The 27,360-nt window shown below is 41.3% G+C and overlaps 1 pseudogene; it reads left to right on the top strand.

Moving 5' to 3' along the window:
- Positions 1-596: 596 nt before the first annotated feature.
- LOC128579069 (laminin subunit alpha-1-like) lies at positions 597-26,135 on the top strand (annotated as a pseudogene).
- Positions 26,136-27,360: the final 1,225 nt, after the last annotated feature.

Genomic DNA, 27,360 nt, shown 5'->3' with positions numbered 1-27,360 from the left:
TACTCTCAAGCCCTATGTTACAGTCCAAAAAATTATTTTTAAAACATAACTATGTTGTGTCCCAGATGAATTACTCTAAATGAACAGTGAGTCCAGTCAGCCTTTTGAAGTATAGGAGGAAGACCAGGGAACACACTTAACTGAGCATTGCCCTGGCCCTCCGGTGCAGGTCTGGTGTGGAACATGCTTACCTGAGCAGTGCCCTGGCCCTCGGTGCAGGTCTGGTGTGGAACACGCTTACCTGAGCTGTGCCCTGGCCCTCCGGTGCAGCTGTGGTGTGGAACACACTTATCTGAGCAGTGCCCTGGCCCTCCGGTGCAGGTCTGTGTAAGCCATACATTCACCCCACAAAGTAAAGCAGGTCTTTAAACTCATCAGGCAGATTTTTGAGGATATCTATGATTTTTTCTTGTTTTCTTTTGAGACAGAGTCTCACTATCTTGTCCTTGGTAGAGTGCTGTGGCGTCACACTCAAACTCTTGCCTCAGCCTCCCGAGTATCTGGGACTTCAGGCGGTGCCACAACACCCGGCCATTTTGTTCTTGTTGCAGTTGTCATTGTTGTCCAGCTGGCCCAGGCCGAGTTCAAAACCGCCAATGTCGGTGTATGTGGCTGGTGACGTAACCACTGCACTACGGGTGCAAAGCCTCAATGATTTTTTTAATGATCCTTCTGGTACATGTTTGTTTTCCATATAATACTATTTTACCTGATGTATTAGTTAAAACCAGCAGAGGGTGGCTGGGCGTGGTGGCTCCCACCTACAATTCTAGCACTCCGGTAGGCTGAGGTGGGAGGATCCCTTGAGCTTAGAAGTTCAAGACCGGCCTGAATAAGAAGAAACCCTGCCTTTTCTAAAAATAGAAAAATTAGCCAGGCATGATGGCAGAAGCCAGTAGTCACAGCTACTGGAGAGGCTGAGGCAGGAGGATCACTTAAGTACAGGAGTTTGAGATTGTAGGCTAAAGTATTTCCAGGGCAATCTAGCTTGGGGAAAGAGTGAGTCTCTGTCTCTAAATAAATAAATGAAGTGAGTTAAAAAATAAAACGGCACAAGATGATAAATGCCAATATAAAAATTGTTCTGTTGAGGGCACTGGAATTAAGAAAAGATAGTTACATTGAAGAAAACTAGAACAAACAAACAAATCTAAATAAGTAGAAATATTTATAGCATTATCCTCCTGTGAAAAACTTTCTTCTTACTAGAGTGAACACTGCCTACATTAACTTGCTTTTCCTTATAAAGCAACTGGCTTAAACTCAGGCAAGCATGTGGTAGTAGACCTTCTGTAAGTTGACCACTCAAGAGGCTGCACCAAACACGTCAACATACGGAGGTGGTCAACATAAAGACCTAGGCCTGTTATACATTGAGTACCTGTGATGCATGTCTGGTGTATGAAAATTAGGGCAACTTAAGGGAGTGGTCAGTGTAGGGAGGTGGTGGACCACAGGACATGCACCACATGTACATATCAGTATAGTAGGCCTAGTTTCTTATGGTGACCACCTCTGTATGTTGACCAATTTGTTACACTCCCTTGAGTGGTCAACTTCAAGAGGTTCTAATGTATGCTGGTTTACCTAATTAATGTGATCAAAGTATTAATGTTATCAATTTATGACTAATAGCTCTACCGTAAATTTTGTGAGGGAGAAATCAATAAACCTATTGTTTGTTCTCTTAACTGTCTTGAAAATGGATTGTATCTTGTCTCTTCTGCTTTGCAGCTCCCAGAATGAAGACTCTTCCTTCCATTTTGATGGGAGTGGGTACTCTTTTGTGGAGAAGACGCTTCAGGCGACTGTGACTCAGATAATAATGCTCTTCAGTACCTTTTCACCCAATGGACTTCTTCTCTACCTGGCTTCCAACGGCACAGTAAGAGTCTGGGCACAAAGCCCTCCCATGTACACACGTTTGTATTGCTATGAATTTACTTTTGTTTAGTGAGGATTTTCTAATTAAATCATACATTTGTACGCCATGCAAGTTTATGAACATATACTAATATATAGGTATGTATGTCATACAATATCCCCATTTTGCATCATTTATTTATTATGTTAATATGAATTTACTGTAGAACAGAGCTTCTCAACCTTCCTAATGCTGCAAACCTTTAATACAGTCCCAAGGGGTCTCAACCCATAGGTTGAGAACCACTGCTATAGAACCTTTCGGACTGGGCAGCACCTGTGGCTCAAAGGAGTAGGACGCCAGCCCCATATACCAGAGGTGGCGGGTTCAAACCCAGCCCTGGCCAAAAAAAAAAAAAAAAAAGAAAAAGAACCTTTGGGACGTATAAAAGAGCACCAAGTGGAAACCAGTCTTCCAGTCATTACACATATCAGTTAAACATTTGTTATTAAGTTTTGAGTTCAAATAATATATTTTGTTCTATGTTCACTGCAACCACAGGGACCTTATTTAAATTGCACTCATAGGAATGTCATGATCCCAGCTTCCTCTCATGTGCTGGTAATTTCCATCTCTCCGTCTTCTACTTTTATTTTTTAGGACTGGCCCATTTATCAGTCTGAATAAAAAAGATCCAAAGAGATTCCACTTCTCTTATGAAAATTGTAGATTTTCATAGCAATGAGGATGGTTTCATTCTTATTTGCATAGATTTTCATAGCAACAAGAGTGGTTTCATTCTTATTTGTGTAAATTTTCATAGCAACGAAGATGGTTTCATTCTTATTTGTGTAGATTTTCATAGCAACTAGGATGTTTTCATTCTTATTTGTGTAGTATTCCAGAAAACCTTCATGGACATTTTTAGTTTTATAGCATAGACGTCTGGTGATGGGGCCAGATCCAGTTTTCTGAGTTTGATTTTGGGTTTCTGCCATTCCTGACTTGAAGGGAAAGGGACACGTTGGATCCAGATATAGCCATGGGGAAATGTGTTCTTTTCTTTACAGAAAGACTATATCCATCGAGTTGGTCCACAGCAGAGTGAAAGTTACTGTTTACCTGGGTTCGGAACCCCTTGCTCTTATTACAGACAGATGTTACAGCAACATGACCTGGTACAAAATTGCCTTTCAGTGAAACCGGAAACAAGGTAGGTGCCCAAATGGATTTGGCTTCTGCCCGTCAAATTCTTCTAAAAGCAGCAATCCTTATTCTACTTTAGTTTCCTAGGCATTCTTAAATAATATTCTAATTGAAAGCCATTGTCTTTGGTATATTAAGCAACAAAATTCACAGTTTGCGGGAGGAATAGTATAATAATTAGCTGTGGATTCCAATTACATTTTTTTGTTGTTGTTGCAGTTTTTGTCTGGGGCCGTGTTTGAACCAGCCACCTCCAGTACATGGGGCCAGGACCTACTCCTTGAGCCACAGGCGCAGCCCCCACGTACATTATTTAACATTAAATGCTGAATTGAGATCAAACATTGAATCCATTCTGTTTTCTTCCACACCCGTACTGCTGTCATTTATCAACGTGTATATTGGATTTATTGACTTTGGTCAAGAAGATTTTTCACTTGTCTTTTAATAGCCCAGAACATCAGCTGGTCAAATTTGCAGAATTTAAAAGTTGATGTCTTCGTAAATGAACTTTGTCAGCAGATGTGTGCATTTTACTTTAATATAGAAAGTGATTTTCATTTCATTGCCTCTTCCTTTCAACCTCCTTTTTGGTCTCCTAGCGGTCATCACGTACAACACTAGTTACAAAGAGACTAAGCAAGGCGAGACTCTGGGAGTATCTTCTGACCGCAATCATCTAGATAAGGATCCCAATTATGTGGGTGGATTGCCTCGGTCAAGAGTTGTAAGGTATGATGTTAAACTGCAGCACTTCTGTGTCCCTCATTTCTACAACAGAGTGAGACCCTGTCTCAAAAAACACCAAAGGAACAAACAGAAAAAAATTTAATCTCTCCCCGTTCCATTTTGACATCGAGGTGTTGTCAGGGCTTTGTCCCTTGGAGGACCGTGGGAGAGAACCCACTCCACCCTCCTGGCTTCTGGTGGCTTCAAGGGATCTTCAGCCTGTGGATGACGTTCTCTTTGTGGCTTCACCTCTGTGCCACGGTCCCTCTGTGTCTAGATTTCCCCTTTGATAAGGACCCCAGTCATCCCCAGTCATCCTGGATCAGGACCTACCCTAATTCCCTCATTTTTAACTTGAGTAACTCCTCAAAGACCCTTTTACCAAATAAGATCACAATCTCAGGTTGTGAGGGAATGAAGAGGCCAAAACTGCAACATCTTTTGAGAGGACACCATTCAATTCAATTCAATTCAGTTCAGACTCATAACCCATCATGCTTTTATTCAAAGTACTCTACACCATATTAATTGGCAAATAAAGCAAGCCTTTTGCAAAAACATTAATTATTTTATATTCATTGCCATTAGAATATCCTTTTTTTTTTGTTGTTGTTGTTGTTGAAATAGAGTCTTATTCTGTTGCCCCAGCTAGAGTGCTGTGGCATCGGCCTTGTTCACAGCAACCTCAAAGACCCAGGATCAAGTGAACCTGTCACCTCAGCCTCTTGAGTAGCTGGACTGCAGGTGCCGCTACAATGCTCAGCTAGGTTTTCTATTTTTAGTAGAGACAGAGGTCTCACTCTTGCTTAGTTGGTCTCCAACTCCTGACCTCAAACAATCCACCTGCCTCAGCCTCCAGAGTGTTAGGATTACTGGAGCCTGGCTGACCAGTAGAACATCTAAATATTGTTTACTGTGCAATATTTGGGGACCCCACTTGTCATACTCCACTCCCTATCTGGACATTTTATTTTATTTTTATTTTTGTAGAAACAGAGTCTCACTTTATTGCCCTCGGTAGAGTGCCGTGGTGTTACATGGCTCACAGCAGCCTCCAACTCCTGGACTTAGGTGATTCTCTTGCCTCAGTCTCCTGAGTAGCTGAAACTACAGGCACCCGCCACAACTCCTGGCTATTTTTCTGTTTTTGTTGCAGTTTGGCCAGGGGCTGGTTTGAACCCGCCACCCTCAGTATATGGGGCCAGAACCCTACCCTCTGAGCCACAGGAACAGCCCCTGGACATTTTAAAGTAGTAGAATCTCTCTCTCTCTCTCTCTCTCTTTTTTTTTTTTCCTTAGACAAGGTCTTACTCTGTTGCCTGGACTAGAGTACAGTGGCATCAGCCTAGCTCACTGAAAACTCAAACTCTTGGATTCAGATGAGCTTAGGAGCCTCAGCCTCCTAAGTAGCTGGAATAACAGACATGCATCACCGTGCCGCCTACTTTTTTTTCCTTTTTGTAGAGATGGGGGTCTAACTATTGCCCAGTCTGGGGTTGAAGTCCTGGGTACAAGGAATCCTCTTACCTTGACCTTCTAAAGTGCTGAGAGCCACCCATGAGCTGCCATGGCCAGTACAGAATAACAGAACAGTATAATTTCTTTCTTTCTTTCTTTTTTTTTTTTTTTTGAGATAGAGTCTCACTATGTTGTCCTCACTACCGAGGCATCACAGCTCACAGCAACCTCAAACTCTTGGGCTTAAGCGATTCTGTTGCCTCAGCCTCCCAAGTAGCTGGGACTACCGGCGCCTGCCACAACGCCCAGCTATTTTTTTGTTGCGGTTGTTTAGTTGGCCCGGGCTGCCACTCTCGGTGTATGTGGCTGTGCCATAACCACTGTGCTATCGGCGCTGAGTCAGAAAGTAGAATTTCATTACAGGAAAAAAGTAATCCTGCTTTCCGCAAACTTCTCTGGATTCCCCTTTTGTGAGCTAGAATGAATAATGTACGTGGAAGTTTAAAGTCCAGCATCGAGAGCCCGGATGAAATGGGGCAGGGGAGAGACAAGGAATCCTTTGTAACAGTGATTCACGTTTAGCTTTGTGACTTTAATAATTTACCTAAACCCATTTGTCATTTGTGTAAGTCTAGCAATCAAGGCAAGATAGCTTCCGGGGAGTAGAGTCATCAAATGTCCAATCTGGATCACCCAGCCCAGTGGCTTCCAAATTATCCATGGCAGTGCCTTGTCTTTAGACCCAGTTCTTTTACAAAAGGCCGATGTGTGACACAGAGGAGCAGCCATACAGTGGCCGTGAGCAGCCCAGGGTCCACTTCCCACTGTGCCCCTCCCCTCTGCCAGGCATCTGGAAAAGGGCTCAGGAGAAACAGTTTGCAACCACAGTCACTTCCTGGTCTTAGACGCGAATACTGGAAACCTCTGGGGAGCTGGTCACTTGCCAAGTCAGAGCCAGGACTGTGGATGTCTCTGAATCCCACCCCAGGTGTCATTCCCTGTTCCTTCTGTGGTTAGTTTAGCCTCGTGAGAGGTGGCTACAAGGAATCAACATCCGAGTCTTCATCAGTGTCACGTGCGTCTGTACTTTGCCCACACGGCACAGGGTAGACACTGGAGAAAAGGAAAGGAGTTCAGACCCCAGACGTTCATGTTAGAAGACACCTGAGTATCTTCGTGGCCCACCTCCTTATTTACGTTGGAAGAAACAAAGATCCAGAAAGGTTGAAATTTGCCCCACATCATGCAGTTGCTTAAAGGTCCCCAGCTGATTATTTAACATAGACAGAAAAAAAAAAAAAGAGCTGTCATTGTAAGAGAAAACCACCTCACTTCAAAGCTTTCTTGTAACAAGCTGATGCGTGAAGTTTGGAGATGGTCAGCAGTCTCCGTGTTTGGAAATGAGAGCCTGACCCCGGCCTGGCATGGGGCAACTTCTGGAAAGAAAAATATGCTTTTGACTTGGAGGCTAAGAAATAGGGTCTTGGGCAATCTCAGACTTTCCCAAATGCAATTATTTCCTTTAGGACAGACTTCATGGGTGCATAGTATGGACAGAAACTCGTGACGTCTTTAGCCTCTGATCCTAGCACCCCTTACACCTATCCTCATGAGAGGCAAATGTTCTATTCTACATGATAAGTGGATTATAACCTGTGGGCTATAATTTACTTATGACAATGTATTGCCTTTATTATAATTGGACTGTGTTTTCATGAGTTTATTTAAATTGTCACAACTTAAAGTGAGTTCCTCTTAAAATATTAAATGTATTTGTTTGTAGGCAGCCATCAAAGTGGCCACATTCACTGGTATAACTAAGCCCTTTCTCTAGTATTTAGGAGAGTATTCCTTTGACCTGAAGTTCTCACCATCAATACCATTATTAAAGAGAGGCCTAGACGTTTCTGCTGCGTGGCCCATGGAAACAGATGTTTTTATAAATATAGGTCCTTTTTTATTCCTTCTTTCAAAAGTGGCATTATGAAATCCAAATTTCCTTATGATTTTTCTCACATCCTGCCCTGCAGGGAAGGAATCACCAGCAAAAGCTATGTGGGCTGTATCAAGAACCTGGAAATATCTTTTTTTTATATTACTTTTTTTTTTATTGTTGGGGATTCATTGAGGGTACAATAAGCCAGGTTACACTGATTGCATTTGTTAGGTAAAGTCCCTCTTACAATCATGTCTTGCCCCCAGAAGGTGTGGCACACATCAATCCCCACCCCTCTCCCTCCTTCCCTCTCTCTGTTTTTCCTCCCCACAATGACCTTAATTGTCATTAATTGTCCTCATATCAAAATTAAGTACATAGGATTCATGCTTCTCCATTCTTGTGATGCTTTACTAAGAATAATGTCTTCCGAGGCGGAGCATGATGGCGGACAGGACGGACGTGTAGCCCACCTCTCCCAAGCCACCAGGTGAGGAAAGGCAGTCTGGACCTTCCCTGTGTGTGGATTATTGGAGTGGACAGACAGCTGGAGAAGCCCAGCGAACTGGCAGTTTGCTATATATGAGGGGTAATTTAAAATCACACACTCTGTTGTAGAGAATCTTCCCTGCTTGGCCGTGCCGGCCAGCAGGCCCCTCCCCAACGGAGGTCAGCAGCTTGTAAATGCTGACAAAATCCAATTGACAAGTAATTAATCCTGAACTGAGGGAGGCATCCGAAAGGAGAGCCACTCAAAACCACAGGGAGCTGGGCAAACTGCTGGACAATTGAAGGGAAGGGATCCTGCCCGGGAAACAGACATTTTGAACTACCCAAAAGGGCAGGCACCTTTCCCCCAGGTGTTGGAGGGGGCTGGCAGTTCAGACTGTGCAGCGAACTGGTGGCCGCCCATCCAAAACTCTGAACCATAAAACTCAGAATAAATCCCACAAGCGCTCCAACCACGGAACGGCTTGAAGCCCAGGACCGGCTTTGGCTTCTGGGGCCACGGAGCAACTGAAGCCGCGGGAACCAGCTACAGGAGACACCGTGGGAACTCAGCACCACTCCCCTTATGGCCAATTGCAGTCGCCAGTTTGCAGGGGAACCTGGGAGCAGAGTGGAGGAACTTAGGAAGCGTGGACACCTGCACTGAGTGGGAGAGTCGGTCGCAAGTGCTGTCCCGAGGAGAACAGCCGAGGTTGCACAATTCTTAGGCGACAAACTTTTACAGAAACTCCAAAATGGCGATCGGCCATAGAAGGTGGTTACCATGGTAACGGTATAAACTATAAACCAGGTATAAGTCTCAAAACCACTCTCAGAGCCACCTGGTGTCCAGAAAGTATATTGCAGTATGAATATATTCCTACGAAAGTTGATCCCTACAGCAGACTATATATAGACATTTATAGGTATATTTCTACCACAAGAATATTTTTTCAGTTGGTGCCTTTTTTTTTTTTGGTTTTCATGGGTTTTTTTTTTTTTGCTGTTGTTTTCTTTTTGTCTGATTTTTCCTCACCATTTTCTTAGAGGAGATTTCGATAATTTTTTATTATTACATTTTATATAGATACATTTTTTATTTCTATATCTTCTAATTTTAATTTCTTCTTTCTTCTCACTTAACATTCCTTCTAACACCACTTTTTTCTCTTTTTTTTCCTTTCTTTCAATTATTTTACGATTATCACTGTTTTTATTGCAGTTGTTCTTATATTGCTGTTGTTGTGGCTATTGCTTGTATGTTTATGTGTTTCCGTCTATCTCTGTATCTATGGGCCCATGTGCCTGGTAACCTTTGTATCTGTTTATTTGTTCATTTGGACTCAATGAGCTTGGTGTTATGACCTGTAACCCTGAGCTCCTAACACCCCCCTCCTCTCTCACTCCGTGATCTGGAGACCTGCCCCCTCAGGAGTCCAGATTCTTGGCTGAACTCTCAAGAGGTATAGACAGGACCTGGACTGCAGCTGGCCAGTGCTGACACTGTAGCAAAGGAGCAAGAAGACAACGGTCGGCTGAGAGGGAATTAGACTGGAGCGGTGGTGCCCCGAGGTGCAGAGCAACAGCCATCTTCAGCAATAACAAGGCCCACCCCCAGATATCCCATAGCCTCTCCTCCTGTCTTCCTGGGCAACCAGATGAGGCCGAGTATCTTCTCAGATGGCAACCACCATGGAACGGGCCTGGGACTGAAACACAGGCCCCGTGAGTAAAGGGTTTTCCTGAGACGGTACTGACCTGGGTGGAACACCGGGACTAGAAAACACACCCGCAGAGCCGGGAAACTCCTAGGGTAGGGCTGATCCAGAGAACTGCTCTACTGAACCTAAGACGCACCTGGCCCTTAGGGGATCACCAGCCCATAGACAAAGGAGGTCAAGAGGCTACAGCCAACAACTGATCGTGCTGCGAATACAAACCCGCAGGACTAAAGACAGGGCCTGAGACACAGGTTCTGGGAACTCAAATCAGCCTCTCCTCTGCAGAGGAATCTGGCAAGGTCAGAAACAAACTCCCACAGGGTTGTTCCCTTCACCCAGTAACATAAACTAAGGGTGGGGCTGGAACTGAGTGAACACCTCCAGCCTCCATCAAGTGCCCGAGGTTGACAGGCCACACCACTCCCTACTGGATAAAGACAGAGAATAGTGGCCTAGTCGAGCAGACACAGACTACCCTGTGACTTAGGCAGGTGCAAACCCCTGGAGTATCTGCTTACTGCAGACAACTGACTGGGTCACAGCCCTGTGCGGCTAGCAGAGACTGGGTGTGACAGAGCTGCAAGGAGGGGAAGGAGGCATCATGCTTCCCAGACTGATCTATTTACTGGTGGCTCTTCCTGACTCCACGCAGCACTGGAGCAAGCCTTTTAGAGCAGCCACCAGAACCCTGTGACCCAGTTCCCAGGGACTTCTTGAACTCTCCCACCCGAGGAGCTGCTGACTGAGAAAATTGACTTGGACTTTTTGAACTGAGTCACTCACCTGGGGACTATCCAGGTGGTGCCCTGGGTGTGTGGTTGTAGGAAGGTTTGATTTTCCTTTTCCATTTGTTGCCTGTGGTGGGTGGGGTGACTTAATTGCTGGTATTTCTCCACAGCTGAGACTTCAACCCAGAGTAACTGTTTCACTAGGGTCACATAGAAACCAGCTGAAAACAAGTCAGAACCACTTAGCCCCTCTACACCAAACAGGGCCCCAGTTTCTCAGGCCACAGCACTGTACGGGTCCTCGACAAAACACTAGAGGAAAATCAAAGGGAGTAAAACAATCATGGGGCGGAATCAGCAGAAAAACACTGGTAACATGAATAACCAGAATAGATCAACCCCCCCAAGGAAAGATACAGCAGATGTAATTGAAGATCCCATTCACAAACAACTGGCTGAGATGTCAGAAATCGAATTCAGAATTTGGATGGCAAACAAGATTAACAAAATGGAATTAGGAATTCGCGGAGAAATTCAAAAGCTGTCTCAAGAATTTAACGAATTTAAAGACAAAACCACAAAAGACTTAGACACACTGAAACGAGAATTTGCAGCCCTCAAAGATATGAAAAATACAGTGGAATCCCTTAGTAACAGAATGGACCAAGCAGAAGAAAGGATCTCCGACATCGAAGATAAAGCATTTGAACGCTCCCAAACTCTCAAAGAGGAAGAGAAATGGAGAGCAAAAATGGATCACTCACTCAGAGAGCTCTGGGATAACTCGAAGAAGGCAAATATCCGTCTCATAGGAATTCCTGAAACAGATGAAGTGGCCTCACTGGGCGCAGAGGCCCTTCTGTATGAAATTATGAAAGAGAATTTTCCAGACATGCCTAGAGAACCTGAAATTCAGATTGCAGACAGCTTCAGAACCCCAGCACGACTCAACCCCAATAAGACATCCCCCAGGCATATCATAATTAACTTCACTAAAGTTAATATGAAGGAGAAAATTCTCAAAGCTGCCAGGAGAAAGAAATCTATTACCTTCAAAGGGAAGAACATTAGAATGACTGCAGATCTCTCTGCTGAAACTTTTCAAGCCAGAAGAGGGTGGTCATCAACGTTTAATCTCCTCAAGCAAAATAACTTTCAACCCCAGATCTTGTACCCAGCTAAACTGAGTTTCATTTACAACAGAGAAATTAAATACTTTAATGACATACGTATGCTAAAGAAATTTGCCATAACCAAACCAGCTCTTCAGGATATTCTCAGACCTATCCTCCATAATAACCAACCCAATCCTCTACTACAAAAGTAAACTCACTCAGAAACTTCTGATCAAACTCTAACTTCCACAATGGCAAAAGGATTAAAAATGCCCACTGGACTTTCAAAAAACTCAATACCCCAAATTTCACCAAACTTATCAATGCTCTCCATTAATGTGAATGGCTTAAACTGCCCTCTAAAGAGACATAGGTTAGCTGACTGGATACAAAAACTCAGGCCAGACATTTGTTGCATACAAGAGTCACATCTTAACTTAAAAGACAAATACAGACTCAGGGTGAAAGGATGGTCATCCATAATTCAGGCAAATGGTATCCAGAAAAAAGCAGGAGTTGCAATTTTATTTGCGGACACAATAGGCTTTAAACCAACAAAAGTAAGGAAGGACAAAAATGGTCACTTCATATTTGTTAAGGGTAAGACTCAATATGATGAGATTTCAATTGTGAATATCTATGCACCCAACCAGAATGCACCTCAATTTATAAGAGAAACTCTAACAGACATGAGCAACTTGATTTCCTCCAACTCTATAATAGTCGGAGATTTTAACACTCCTTTGGCAGTGATGGATCGATCCTCCAACAAAAAGCTGAGTAAAGAAATTCTAGATTTAAATCTAACCATCCAGCATTTAGATTTAGCTGACATCTACAGAACATTTCATCCCAACAAAACTGAATACACATACTTCTCATCAGCCCACGGAACTTACTCCAAAATCGATCACATCTTAGGTCACAAGTCTAACCTCAGTAAATTTAAAGGAATAGAAATTATTCCATGCATCTTCTCGGACCATCATGGAATAAAACTTGAGATGAGTAACAACAGGAATCTGCATACACATAGAAAAACATGGAAGTTAAATAACCTTATGCTGAATGATAGCTGGGTCAGAGATGAGATCAAGAAGGAAACTGCCAAATTTCTGGAACAAAACGACAATGAAGACACGAACTATCAGAACCTCTGGGACACAGCAAAGGCAGTTCTATGAGGGAAATTTATAGCACTGCAAGCCTTCCTCAGAAGAATGGAAAAAGAGGAAGTAAGCAACTTAATGGGACATCTCAAGAGACTGGAAATGGAAGAACAATCCAACCCCAAATCCAGTAAAAGAAAAGAAATAACCAAAATCAGAGCAGAACTAAATGAAATTGAAAACAAAAGAATAATACAACAGATCAATAAATCAAAAAGCTGGTTTTTTGAAAAGGTCAACAAAATAGATAAACCTTTGGCCAACCTAATCAGGAAAAAAAGAGTAAAATCTCTAATCTCATCAATCAGAAATAACAAAGATGAAATAACAACAGACTCCTCAGAAATCCAAAAAATCCTTAATGAATATTACAAGAAACTATACTCTCAGAAATACGAAAATTTGAAGGAAATCGACCGTTACTTGGAAACACGTCACCTTCCAAGATTTAATCAAAAACAAGTGGAAATGTTGAACAGGCCCATATCAAGTTCAGAAATATCATAAACCATACAAAATCTCCCCAAAAAGAAAAGCCCGGGACCAGATGGTTTCACGTCAGAATTCTACCAAACCTTTAAAGAGGAATTAGTACCTATACTACTCAACCTGTTCCAAAAGGTAGAAAAAGAAGGAAGACTACCCAACACATTCTATGAAGCAAATATCACCCTGATCCCCAAACCTGGAAAAGACCCAACAAGAAAAGAAAATTATAGACCAATATCACTAATGAATATAGATGCAAAAATATTCAACAAGATTCTAACAAACAGAATCCAGCAACATATCAAACAAATCATACATCATGACCAAGTCGGTTTTATCCCAGGGTCTCAAGGCTGGTTCAATATACATAAATCTATAAAGGTAATCCAGCACATAAACAAATTAAAAAACAAAGACCATATGATTCTCTCAATCGATGCAGAAAAAGCTTTTGATAACATCCAACATCCATTCATGATTAGAACACTTAAGAAAATTGGTATAGAAGGGACATTTCTTAAACTGATAGAGGCCATCTACAGCAAACCCACAGCCAATATCATATTGAATGGAGTTAAATTGGAATCATTTCCACTGAGATCTGGAACCAGACAAGGCTGCCCATTGTCTCCATTGCTCTTTAACATTGTAATGGAAGTTTTAGCCACCGCAATTAGGGAAGAAAAGGCGATCAAGGGTATCCACATAGGGTCAGAAGAGATCAAACTTTCACTCTTCGCAGATGATATGATTGTATATCTGGAAAATACTAGGAACTCTACTACAAAACTCTAGAAGTGATTAAGGAATACAGCAGTGTCTCAGGTTACAAAATCAACATTCATAAATCGGTAGCCTTTATATATACCAACAATAGTCAAGTTGAAAAAACAATTAAGGACTCTATCCCATTCACAGTTGTGCCAAAGAAGATGAAATACTTGGGAGTTTATCTAACAAAGGACGTGAAAGATCTATATAAGGAGAACTCTGAAACTCTAAGAAAAGAGATAGCTGAGAATGTTAACAAATGGAAAAATATACCATGCTCATGTTTGGGAAGAATCAACATTGTTAAAATGTCCATACTACCCAAAGCAATATATAATTTCAACGCAATCCCCATTAAAGCTCCACTGTCATACTTTGAAGATCTTGAAAAAATAATTCTTCGTTTTATATGGAATCAGAAAAAACCTCGAATAGCCAAGACATTACTCAGAAATAAAAACAAAGCAGGAGGAATCACGCTACCAGACCTCAGACTATACTACAAATCGATAGTGATCAAAACAGCATGCTACTGGCACAAAAACAGAGAAGTAGATGTCTGGAACAGAATAGAGAACCAAGAGATGAATCCAGCTACTTACCGGTATTTAATCCTTGACAAGCCAATTAAAAACATTCAGTGGGGAAAAGATTCCCTATTTAACAAATGGTGCTGGGTGAACTGGCTGGCAACCTGTAGAAGACTGAAACTGGACCCACACCTCTCACCATTAACCAGGATAGACTCTCACTGGATTAAAGATTTAAACCTAAGACATGAAATTATTAAAATACTAGAAGAGAGTGTAGGGAAAACCCTTGAAGAAATTGGGTTGGGCGAGTTTTTTATGAGAAAGACCCCCCGGGCAATTGAAGCTGCTTCAAAAATACACTATTGGGACTTGATCAAACTAAAAAACTTCTGCACAGCCAAGAACAAGTAAAGCAAGCAAACAGCCCTCAGAATGGGAGAAGATATTTGCAGGTTATGTCTCCGACAAAGGTTTAATAACCAGAATCCACAGAGAACTCAAACGCATTAGCAAGAAAAGAACAAGGGATCCCATCGCAGGCTGGGCAAGGGACTTGAAGAGAAACTTCTCTGAAGAAGAAAGGCGCATGGCCTTCAGACATATGAAAAAATGCTCATCATCTTTAATCATCAGAGAAATGCAAGTCAAAACTACTTTGAGATATCATCTAACTCCAGTGAGACTAGCCTATATCACAAAATCCCAAGACCAGAGATGTTGGCGTGGATGTGGAGAAAAGGGAACACTTTTGCACTGCTGGTGGGAATGCAAATTAATACATTCCTTTTGGAAAGAGATATGGAGAACACTTAAAGATCTGAAAATAGATCTGCCATTCAATCCTGTAATCCCCCTACTGGGCATATACCCAGAAGACCAAAAATCACACCATAACAAAGATATTTGTATCAGAATATTTATTGCAGCCCTATTCATAATTGCTAAGTCATGGAAAAAGCCCAAGTGCCCATCGATCCACGAATGGATCAATAAATTGTAATATATGTACACCATGGAATTTTATGCAGCCTTAAAGAAAGATGGAGACTTTACCTCTTTCATGTTTACATGGATGGAGCTGGAACATATTCTTCTTAGTAAAGTGTCTCAAGAATGGAAGAAAAAGTACCCAATGTACTCACCTTTATTATGAAACTAATGTAGGACCTTCACATGAAAGCTATATCCCAGTTATAACCTAAGAATAGGGAGAAAGGGGAAAGGGAGGGGAGGGAGGGGGGAGGGAGGCGGAAGAAGGGGGACTAATGGGATTACACCTGCGGTGCATCTTACAAGGGTATATGTGAATCCTAGTAAATGTGGAATGTAAAGGTCTTGGCAAAATAACTAAGAAAATGCTACAAAAGCTATGTTAACTAATGTGATGAAAATGTGTCAAACGATATATGAACCAAGTGTATGGTGCCCCATGATCATACTAATGTACACAGCTATGGTTTAATTAAGAAAAAGAAATAAATAAAATAAAAAAAAGAATAATATCTTCCACTTCCATCCAGGTTAATATGAAGGATGTAAAGTCTCCATTTTTTTTTTTTTTTTTTTTTTTTTTTTGTAGAGACAGAGTTTCACTTTATGGCCCTCAGTAGAGTGCCGTGGCCTCACACAGCTCACAGCAACCTCCAACTCCTGGGCTTAAGTGATTCTCTTGCCTCAGCCTCCCGAGAAGCTGGTACTACAGGGGCCCGCCACAACGCCCAGCTATTTTTTTTTGTTGCAATTTGTCCGGGGCTGGGTTTGAACCTGCGACCCTCGGCATATGGGGCCGGCGCCCTACCGACTGAGCCACAGGCGCCGCCCAAGTCTCCATTTTTTTTAATAGCTAAATAGTACTCCATGGAATACATATGCCACAGCTTGTTAATCCATTCCTGGGTTGGTGGGCATTTATAATAATAATAAAATAAAAGAGAGAAGTAGATATTGTAATATTTTATATTATTTTTATTATAAACTACTCAGTGAGCACCAAATATTTATTGCTTTACCTACAGAGAAAGTGAAAAGAATGAGGTGTTAATCATTCATGCAGAATGAATTCATAAAGTCATTCTCATTGTAATATATTTCCATTAAAATGAAAAGGTCTATTAATTTCGTTGAGCCTTCTTCTAGGTATTAGGTTTAGAAAGTAGAATGAACTACTTGGCATTGAAATTAATAGCATGTAGTACATCTAGGATTAACAATATGAAAATTTGTTGAAATTTTTATTTTTTCCTTTTCTTATCTCCTATTATCTCATTTTTACATTTAGATGCTATATTAGAATAAAAATTTCATGCTTTCCAATTTGCATTTTTCCTCCTAAGTTTGTGATAAATTCAATTTTCTCTATTAGAACAATCGGAGCACTAAGTATAGTTAATAAAATAATAAATATGTAGAATATAAATTACATTTAATTTTTTTAATTTAATTTTTTTTAATTTTAGATTTAAAGGGTACAATTAGGTTACATTATTTGCATTTGTTAGGTAAAGTCCAGGTTGTAGTTGTGCCCCTCCTCCAGGGCATAATATACGCTTACATTGTGCCTGTTACGCGAGAGCACACCAATCTCCCTCCATACTCCCCCCACCATCCCTTTCCTCCCCCTCACTTGAGTTTAATTGTGTTTTTCTCCATGTGCTCGTGTATTTGTTCATCTACGGGTTTCATATTAGTATTAAGTACATTTGGATACTTGCTTTTCCATTCTTGTGATACTTTATTAGGGAGAATGTTCTCTGACTCTATCCAGAATAATTTCCATTTTAAATTAATATTATATATATAATATGCCTTTAATGCTAATAACATTATGCTAAATTCAACTTAATTTTTCTTAATCATAAAATACTTTGAGGTATATAATTATTAATATCAAGGTCATTATAATTAATATTTTATGCATTAAAATACCAATTACAGCTTGATTAACTGAAATAAAGATGAGGAAAAGTCCATTTAGAAGCTAAAATCCAAATTATAATCACATTGATTACAATATTGTACAGTGATTTAAATGTAAGTTTATCATACTATTACTCAATATTTAAGAATACATTAATTATGCAACAGAAAAAAAAAAGAACCTGGAAATATCCAGGTCGACCTTTGATTTACTCAGAAATTCCTATGGAGTGAGAAAAGGTTGTATGTTGGAGGTAGGAAACATTTAATTGATGTTGGAATGAGTTTTTATAAATATCCACTGATGTAGCAAAATAATAACATAACAAAATCTAAACCAGTGGGGTGGATAGAATGGAGAAAATGGGGAAGCCCAGCGGCAATGGGGAGTCGGCCTGTGGCTGGAAACTCACGGCTCCTCTTATCCCCTCTGACCAACCCATCTGAAGTGTTAGCCTCTTAAGAGGCAGCTATGTTGAGTTGCCATCCAAGTCTTTGACCCCAGAATCGGAATTGCTGGCCATATTTGCCACCAAGAACAGCAGTGGCATCATCCTGGCTGCCCTTGGCAGGGACGTGGAGCTTCAGGGTCCTGGGCAGGCCCACGTGGTGAGTAGTTCCCCTGCCGCCCGGCTGCATGCTCCTAAACTTTTGGTGTGTTCCTGGTTGTTTATGAGTATGTATTTTTAATAAGTAAAAGTTACATCGCTGAGTGCCATTCCCTTATGAATCAGTGATGTCCTGTGCTGTGCAATCCATCCTTCTTGTCCAGTGACTTAGGAAAAGACACTTGCCATCCACCTATAATTTTTGTGAAAACACGTTCGGCGAGCACACACTGAGTTGTCCTCCATGCGTCATGGTCCTTAGTTTTCATTCTAAGGTGAAACAGCAGTCCTTCAGTGCTGTTCAGATCTTCAGTCTACTGCTCTAAGGCAGGGTTTTCTTCATCTGCTATAGTAGTGATTTTCAACCAGAGTACTGTGAAAAATTTTAAAGATAATGAATTAAATTATTTCCCAAAGAAGTTTAAAACACAGTGAGTATATTCTCTTTCTTTACTTTTCTTTTGATCAACATAATTTCAGTATGCCGTGGAAGTTTAACTATAGGTTCAAGTATGACATGAGATAAAAAAAGGTTGAAACACATTGCTTGAACAATTTGAAAGGATCGAAAGAGCAGCAAGGGGCGGCACCTGTGGCTCCATGGGTAGAGTGCCGGCCCCATATACAAGGGTGGCGGGTTTGAACCCAGCTCCGGCCAAACTGCAACAAAAAAATAACCGGGCTTTTGATGGGCGCCTGTACTTCCAGCTACCCAGGAGGCTGAGGCAAGAGAATCACCTATGCCCAGGAGTTGGAGGTTGCTGTGAGCTGTGACACCATGGTGCTCTAGTGAGGGCAATAAAGTGAGACTCTGTCTCTAAAAAAAAAAAAAGAAAGAGCAGAAGAGAGTCATAGCCTGTGATGAGCACATTGAGCAAGCGCCAGGAGAGGAGCGAGGACAGGGTTCCATGTTCATGTTGCCATATTTATATTCCATTTTAGGAGCGTAGGTGATACTTACCTTACCCTCTGCTCAAACTTGCACCTGTCACATGATTTGGAGAAACTTAGAGATTGCTAGTGTATTGTGTTAACGAAGTGGAGCCTGTCTTAACCGCAGTGTACTGGGGACCTTCTTTACTGTACAAGACACTTTACAGACATTGCTGCATAAGGATTATAGCCACCTGCAAGGCAGATGCTGATGCTTACATTTTGTTGAGGAAGAAATGGATTCAGAGAGCCCAGTTTATGTGCCCAAGGTCACACAGCTGTTGTGACATCTGTTTATAGACGCCAAGCATGTCACAAGCCACTTGGCGAAGAAGGGCTGATAAGGACTAACATTGGTTTGGGACTCCATTGATCATTTCATTTTAAAATATTTTTTCAGTTCTTCTTTAAAAAGTTGAACTGAAAAACTTTTTTTTTGTTTTGAGACAGTTTCAGCTGTCACCCTGGGTAGAGTGCCGTGGCATCACAGCTCACAACGACCTTCAACTTGGGCTCAAGTGATCCTCGTGCCTCAGTTTTTCTATTTTAGTAGAGACGGGGTCTCGCCTTTTGCTCAGGCTTGTCTCGAACTCATGAGCTCAAGCAATCCCCCCACCTCAGCCTCCTAGAGTGCTAGGATTACAGGCATGAGCCACCACAACCAGCCTGAAATTTATATAAAATTAATCATTGTAGAGTAAATAAGTCAGTAGCATTTAGCACACCCACGGTGCCACAAGGCCACCTTCTCTGTTTATTTCTAAACATTTTCATCACCCAAAATAGCAGTCTGGGACCATTAAGCAGTCACTCCCTGTGCCCCTCTCTCCCCACCCCTGCGTTTTGTCTCTAAGGATGAATTTGCCTATTCTGGATGTTCCATATGAATAGAGTCACACCACGTGTGATCGTGTCGTTCACCTAGCCCGTCTTTGAGTATGTCCACACTGTCATATGTAAGGTCTTAATTCTTCATTCTTTTTTTTTTGGCCGGGGCTGGGTCTGAACCTGCCACCTCCAGCATATGGGGCCAGCACCCTACTCCTTTGAGCCACAGGCGCCACCCAGATCTTCGTTCCTTTTTCTGGCTGACTAGTATCCCACTGTGTGAACCTCTCACAGTTTATCATTTGCTTCCTTGATACATGGGATTATTTCTGCTTTTTGACTATTATGACTAATGCTGCCAGGAAGTGTTTGAGGCCCTGTTTTCAAGTCTTCTGAGTGCATACCTAGGAGAAGAGCTGTTGGTCATATGGTAATTGTATATTTGACTTTTGGAAGACCTGCCAGACTGTTTCTGAGCCAGCAAAAACAGAGTAGTATCGTCCAGTAGTAACAAGGGTATTGTGAAACACCCCCATTCCAGTTCTTCTGGTGGCATTATGAATTGTTATACCTATTTTCAATATGGCAAAATGATTTTAAGAGCTTTAAACATTGTCAAACTTTAGTTCCACTTTTAGAAATGTTAGAAACAATTTCATGGGCAAAAAAATTTAAATATTCATGTGGATGATAATAAACAATTATTAAATTGAAACTACTTTAAATGTTATTGATTAAAGTGACAAATTTATAATCTGTCTACTTATTGTACATAATGTAGCAATAAAGAATCCCTGTGACGGCAATGCAGACATGGAAACATGTGGTGGTATGTGTAGTGGTAACAGCATAAGGCAGAATGTAAATTACATGAAGGGATTAGAAAGTAACACGATAAATTTAAAATAGTTGTGTTCAATGATGAGAGTCTTAAGGAATTGCTTGCTTGATGTTAATATTCCCATGTTACCTTGGTAAGATGGAAATTTTTTAAATCCTATACTAACGAGCTTTTTTCTGGCTAATTCTCTGCACACTCCTGCCCCCAGCCCTTCTCCATTCTGCTGATTCAGGGCCATGTTGAGGTTCACATCAGTCTTGGGGACAGGTCCAGCCTGAGGAAAGCCCTCCTACACTCTCCCACAGGCACCTACAGCGATGGACAGCCGCATTTCATCTCCTTGTAGGAATCGGAGGTACTGTCCCCACAGCAAGGCGTGTGTCATGAGGGGGTGGGGACCTCACCAGGGCTTCCAGCAGAAACATTGTCCTGGCACCCTGTGCAGTTAAATGACTGGCATGATTAGCATTCCAAATAGTTGTAGAAGCCAAACCTTGCCAGACAGCTCCTTATGAGATGTTTGTGCTATTTCTATAATTGAACAACTTTATCCTTGCCCTTTTTTGAAACTCAATATAAATTATATTGGATTAATTCTGTGGCAAAGAGCATTGTGGTATCAATAAATAGTATTATATCAATAGTAAATATTTCAGTAGTAAGTAGGTTATGTCAACATTCCTGTATATTTCCCTCCAGAACTCTAGAGCAAACATTTTAAAAGTATACTGGACATTTTCATCATAGGTAAAGAGGTAAAATTATACTGTTCTCAAAAAAGCAGTCAAATTCAATGATTTTTGTTAACATTGCACTCATTACTGAAGAATTTTCAGTTGTAAGTTTTAATCTTTAAGATTCACCTTTTGTTCTGACATGTCATATTAAAATTTGTCTTCCAGGAACTTTTATTATTCAGTAAGAACTTTGCTGGGATTGTGTGTTAAAATGGGCCATTGATTTATTATAGTTAAAGATTTTCGTTTATTTTCTCCTTTGATCTTTTAGAATTATCACTGTTAAATTGGCTGAGACCAATCCTGTGGAAATGAACTTGGGTCCATTAGCAGAAAGCAGGACTATAAATGTGTCCAACCTGTACATAGGGGGCATTCCTGAGGGTGAGGGGACCTTGGTGCTCAGAATGAGAAGCTCGTTCATTCCATGGCTGCATCAGAAATCTGATCTTTAACCTGGAGTAAGTGAAACTGTGCTCTCTGCATGTTTTTGCATTTTCTGACCTTCAACAGTGAGTGCTAACGCTAACCTGCAGTCTAATTTTGTTGTTTGAAATTGCCTAAAATTTTAAAAGTTCCTGAAGAACATACGAACCCCGTTTGTCTATCATAGAAATCCCCACAAATGGACTTTATTGGATTCAAATGATTGACAGGTACAGTCACCTTACTTTCAAATAAAAGATGGAATCTTAGCTCCACACACAATTATCCATAAATAGCTGGGGTTAAATATATTTTTGATAAGCACTTAAAAGAAGATAGATTTTGTAATACAAATTTCTGAATTGTTTTTACAATTAGGCTACTAGCAGCTTCAGATTATTAATGGTTCCCCTGAAAGCAATTACTGTATAATTAAGAACTGGAAGCCTCCATCCCATGTGTGGTGGGCTTGTGATGATTCATTCCTCCTTGCTGACCCTCTGCCCACGGTCAGCGTGCTGAGCAGACCCAACACATGCTCTGCCCTGCAGGGCCATTGTCTGCTTGGGGGAAACTGGATGTGAGCTGATGAGATTGGGATCTCTCCCGCCGAACCACTGACTTGCCACTCGATCTTTAGCAAGGACTTGGATCTTTCAAGATCACAGCATCTTTCCCCATGAAATTACCTCTTACGGGTCCCTGAACCGGGCAAGAATACAAATGTATTCATGGATTTCAACATGATTACAATGTCGGAGCCTTGGTTTAGCTATTTCTATAGACTTATATTTAGTCACCTGTTGTCTATTTATTCTTTCCCTCACTGGAGAGTCATCTTCATGCTCCTTAAAGCTGTGAGGCTGTGGACTCCACATCTCTTGTGGTTCCCAGGCATGTCCAGGAAAGTGCCACAGGGTCACATGCAGGTGCAGGACTTGGTGCTGGAGCTGCGTAGTGAAGGGGCGTGTGACGAGGGAAGCCCACAACCTCCCTTGAGGGGACATCAGTGTTCAGCTGAGGTCACTATGCAGACAGGTAGAAACCAGAGCATGAACGTGGCCATAGGGCAGCCCAGTGAAGGCTGCAGGAAGTGTGTCACCTCCGGAGCGGCTCTCGCAGGGCGCACAGGAAGGGCCTGGGGTAGTGTTTCAAGAAGCATCAAACAAGAAAGTACCGGGTGTCCCAATAGTCACCATGCATAGGAAAAATGGAAAATCATAGCTAAATATACCTTTGTTTAGAAAATGTTCACTACAAAATTTTACAAAAAGGTGGCCAACATGTAGAGAATATTTTGTAAATATTTTGTAAAATTGTGTAATGAACATTTTATGAATAAAGATGCATTCAGCTATAATTTCCTTTTTTTATGTTTGATGACTTTTGGGACATCCCTGTGTATAACATGATCTATCCAGACTCTCAGGCATGCTGAAGGATGGTCACTCTGATCACTCCAAGAGAAACAGATTCATTGTTTCTTATGGATTTTAATTGTACACTAATTACATGACACAGTTTCTGGTTTGTGGTATCCTAATTTTGAAACTCTCCCTTGTTTGTGCCTAGACTTTTGGATTTCACCAGTGCAGTTGGCTCTGAACAAGCGGACTTGGACACCTGCTTGCTTGCACAAAGGCCTAAGCTGGCTTTTCTTGGCGAGGACGGGGAGCACATACACCAGGCCTGGTGAGTTCGAATCCAGCCCGGGCCTGCCAAACAACAATGACAGCTACAACAACAAAATAGCCAGGTGTTGTGGTGGGCGCCTGTAGTTCCAGCTACTTGGGAGGCTGAGGCAAGTGAATCACTAAAGTCCAAGAGTTTGAGGTTGCTGTGAGATATGACGCCACAGCCCTCTACCCAGGGCGACAGCTTGAGACTCTACCTCAAAAAAAAAAAAAAGAATGCAATGACAACTTGACCAGTTTGGCACAAATGCCTTAATTATCATCCTGTCACTAAGGCAGCAGCACTTTGAAGCACCACTGGTTTTACAATGAATAGTACAAGTGTCAATATGGTGACATGGGCAAACAGCATAGGGAGTACTACCCAGCATTAAAGTAGTTTTAACCTTGCAGGCCACTGAAAATCACGTCTAGGGCTTCCCTTACCTGTCCACAGATACCGCTGACTTATGTGCTTCCTATATATCAGACCTTGTGACTTCTGACTCCACTTAAAACTTAAATTTGGTATTCACATTAGCGTTTTACTTCTTTATAAAACTATGTTTTTCTCTCTGAAACTCTGAAGTCAGAAAAATTTCTTTCCCAATGATCTGGGTGTTGCTGAGTTTGATATGTTGTTCTTCTGGTCAAAATAATGCTTGAGTCCTAACACCTCATAGAATTGTTCTTTTATTAATTTATGCATCTTCCAACTCTCAGTTTTACAAACAGAATGTTAGCCTTATTCAAAGTGGGTTTTATCCCTCTTTTAATTCCCACAAAATGGGGAGAGTCTCATCTCCCAGGCACGCAGGGTGGCAGAGCTCTCCTGTATCTCTGGTCCCTTGAAAGCAGATGTGGCTTAAAACAGTTTGGTGGAAACACTTCAGACATTTATTAATAAGTATAAATAAATGTTCTCTGAGCTTAAGAGAAACATTATTACCTCAGAATGAAAAATTTCTCTTAAATTTCTAAAGAGAACGATTTCTAAAGGGCCAAGGACACACTGCTTCTCAGGATCACACAGATGAATTCTCCAAGGAATTGAATAAAAAGATTTCAGCATTCCCATTTTTCAGTCTCAAGTGCATTAACAACAATTCCTTAATTGTAAAATGGAAGTCCCACAAAACCGTATTTTACTAAAAAGACAGACTTAATTTCAGAAAATACGTAAACAAAAACCATTTCTTACACACTCCATGAATGCTCTTGACAGTGCTAAAACCACCCCATGGTGCAAATGGACAGGTAACTCATTTGTGCAGTTAAGAATATATACAGGACCCATGATTGCATGTACACAGCTATGAAAAAATATATATATTTTAAACTCATAATAATAAAAAGTGACTATTGAAAAAAGAAGAAGAATATATAAAGGAAACACAGGATTCTTGAGACAAGTCAGGAGCTTACACAAGATTTACACAGAACAACAGGCGGGAGGCAGTAGCGTGCCTGTTGGTTTGGGAATTTTAAAATGATCTAGTTAGGGATCTGAGCTAAAGAAGGGGCCAGAAGGATCTCAGGCTTGAAGAGAACATCAACCCAGATGAAAGAGCCAGTTTTGTAATGAAATTTGTGACTTCATAGCCAAAAGAGCACAGATCTCATCATCGCTTTGGTATTCAGGTTTTAGATCAACTAATGATTAATTTTCCTACAGTATTAACAGTCCTAGAGTTTTTCAGGTGGCAGAATTTAGTTTAATAGGTTCAGAAAATAATTTGATCTTATATTTTATAGAGTTATTAAGTATAGGAAGGATTAACTGAAATATTGAGTTAAACTTTCTTGTAATTTAGAGGGAAGTTGTCTATGGTGATCATGATTTAAGGTATTGAAAAAATTCTTACAAATGGCAAGGTGGTCTTCTTTGGGATACAGAGAAGGAAGTAAGTTGAATGTTTAAAGGCATCTCTCTCTTTGCCTCTTCCACCATAGGATGTGGGGATCTCCTGAGGAGATTATCTTTCTTTTTTTTTAAAGTTTCTCCCAGACTAAACTGTAATCTGATGACCTAGAATTACAAATAAGACATGCCCATTCAAAAGAGTAACTCTTTTTTGGAACTTGTCACAATCTGGGCAAAGCATAAATAGTCTTACAAAGTTCTTAGAATGCAGATAACATGTCTAGCACCTTAAGAAAAAAATTAAACATCTAAGATAGTAAATCACCTGTAGTGTTTTATCTAATTTACCCAATCTTGGCACTGGCAGCAGGAATATATACCCATGTATGACGTGCCTGAGTAAGAGATAAGAAAACAAAGCCCCCCAAGGCTCTCTGTATAACCAGGGAAACAGCACACACATGTATCTGTAGAAACCCTGAGTTGCCAAAGCAGGACAGGCAAAGTTGCAGATTTATGCCAAAAATTCCAAAGTGGGGGAAAAAATTAACTCCTAGATATCTCTAGGCCTTCTAGCTCCCTGCTGCGTGGTTTTTTGCTCTTCAAAGTGAACACACTTCTGCAGAGATGCAGTGGCTTCTGCCTAGGGGTGAAGACGGCCCACAAGGTCATAGTCCTTGTCTTCCAATCCTCCGTCCTTGTGTTTGGTCAACCAGCCTCTGAAGACATTCTGACTCAATGAATGGAAAGATGGCTTTGGGGCTCAATATGTACAATTTTCCTCGTTCTATTCTTTTGAGAAATGTCAACATAGAGAAGGCAACTAGAAAGGAGCTGCAAAGCAACAAGTCTGAGTAACTACCTACAGTACAGGTGTTCCTGGTGCTGGACAAGGAGACGCAGATGCCCCGATCTGTCCTGGACAGGCAGACGCAGACGCCCCATTCTGTCCTGGCACACAGGTATGATGGCAAAGCATGGCCTTCTCAGGGCCATAGAACACAACTGGCCTTCACCCAGGCTTTCTCCCAGCTGCTGCTCTCCCTTACAACACTGAAAGAAATAGCTATCGCAGTTTTTGTCCTTAAAGGAACATATTAGTGGTCATCATGAAGACAGGCATACAAAGTCCCCAGGGTACCGACTGCTAAAAGTGAGATATGTACTCTGTTACCTAATCACATCCAACTAATAATAATGTGGAAACAGAGCTGTTCTTGTTTGAGACTTCAGTGGGCAGGATCTTCGAGAAGCTCTATCAAAAGAGTAAGAACTATGCCTGTCCCTGCAACATGGGGGACCCACACTAAAGCATTACATTGACACCTATTATTTTATTCTTTTGGCATCCTGATTATCAAGAGTAAAAACATAAAAAGCACTCTCCAATTTTCCATTGATGTACTCTAATTTGATATCTTGGTGAATAACGGCCTTCAAAGGAATTTCCATGCTGAATCAGCTAATGAGTTAATGGAGCTTTCTTTTATAACAAATGGTAGTTCAAAGTACCTGTAAGTGTGGCCATGACGCCTCAAGGGTAGGTTCACCTTCTTCTGGATCAAATTCGTTGCTGTCACTAGGAGGGAGAGTTCTGAATATATTGCAAGATACCTAAAAATAAACAAGCAGCAGAGTTAGCTGGAAGCATCTTCTGGACAGCTTTACATAAGGTCCTGAGGAGCCAGCTAATGGGAACCCAGGTAACAGCATGAGGGGCACCCTCAACTGGAATAAGGGCCCCTCGCTCCAGGCTTTGCCAACAGGATCACCTGGAGGCCAGGTGGGAAGGGAGCAAAGCAGCCCCTCCTGCTGTCTTGAATGCTGCATGTCTTGTCTCTATTTGGCCCTTTCCACCTTAAGTCCTCATGATTCTCTACCTTCCATCAAAGCCTGCTCTTGCTTGCTTACCTGTCAAGCCTGCTTATAATTAGCCAATTTCCACTAAGATAAAAGTAACTGCAAGGGGCTTCATGTCCTTCCCTTCTCAGGCTTATTCACAATTTGCAAATTTATGGTTGAACTAATGGTGAAATTTTAGATATTCACAAAAATGAATCAGGAGAGATATTTTAGAACCTTTCTATTACCCTTAAAAATATTCCTGATCTGTCCTCAATAAGTTCATTTACAAAATGGCAGGCCACGATGCCCAGGGTAAGATTATGTTTGTGATATAAACCTCTATAGGCCAGGGCTCTAGGCATTCCGTTACCGTAGGCATCAAATTACATGCCACAACAGCCATGACTGGTAACTCTTCTAACTATGTGATAGAGAGATGAGGATTCATTACATTATCTACTATTTCTGTCTACTTATGACA

This window comes from Nycticebus coucang, chromosome Y, assembly GCF_027406575.1.
Source record: "Nycticebus coucang isolate mNycCou1 chromosome Y, mNycCou1.pri, whole genome shotgun sequence".
In the NCBI taxonomy this organism is placed as follows: Eukaryota; Metazoa; Chordata; class Mammalia; order Primates; family Lorisidae; genus Nycticebus; species Nycticebus coucang.
This window is presented reverse-complemented; position numbering and strand designations above follow the sequence as displayed.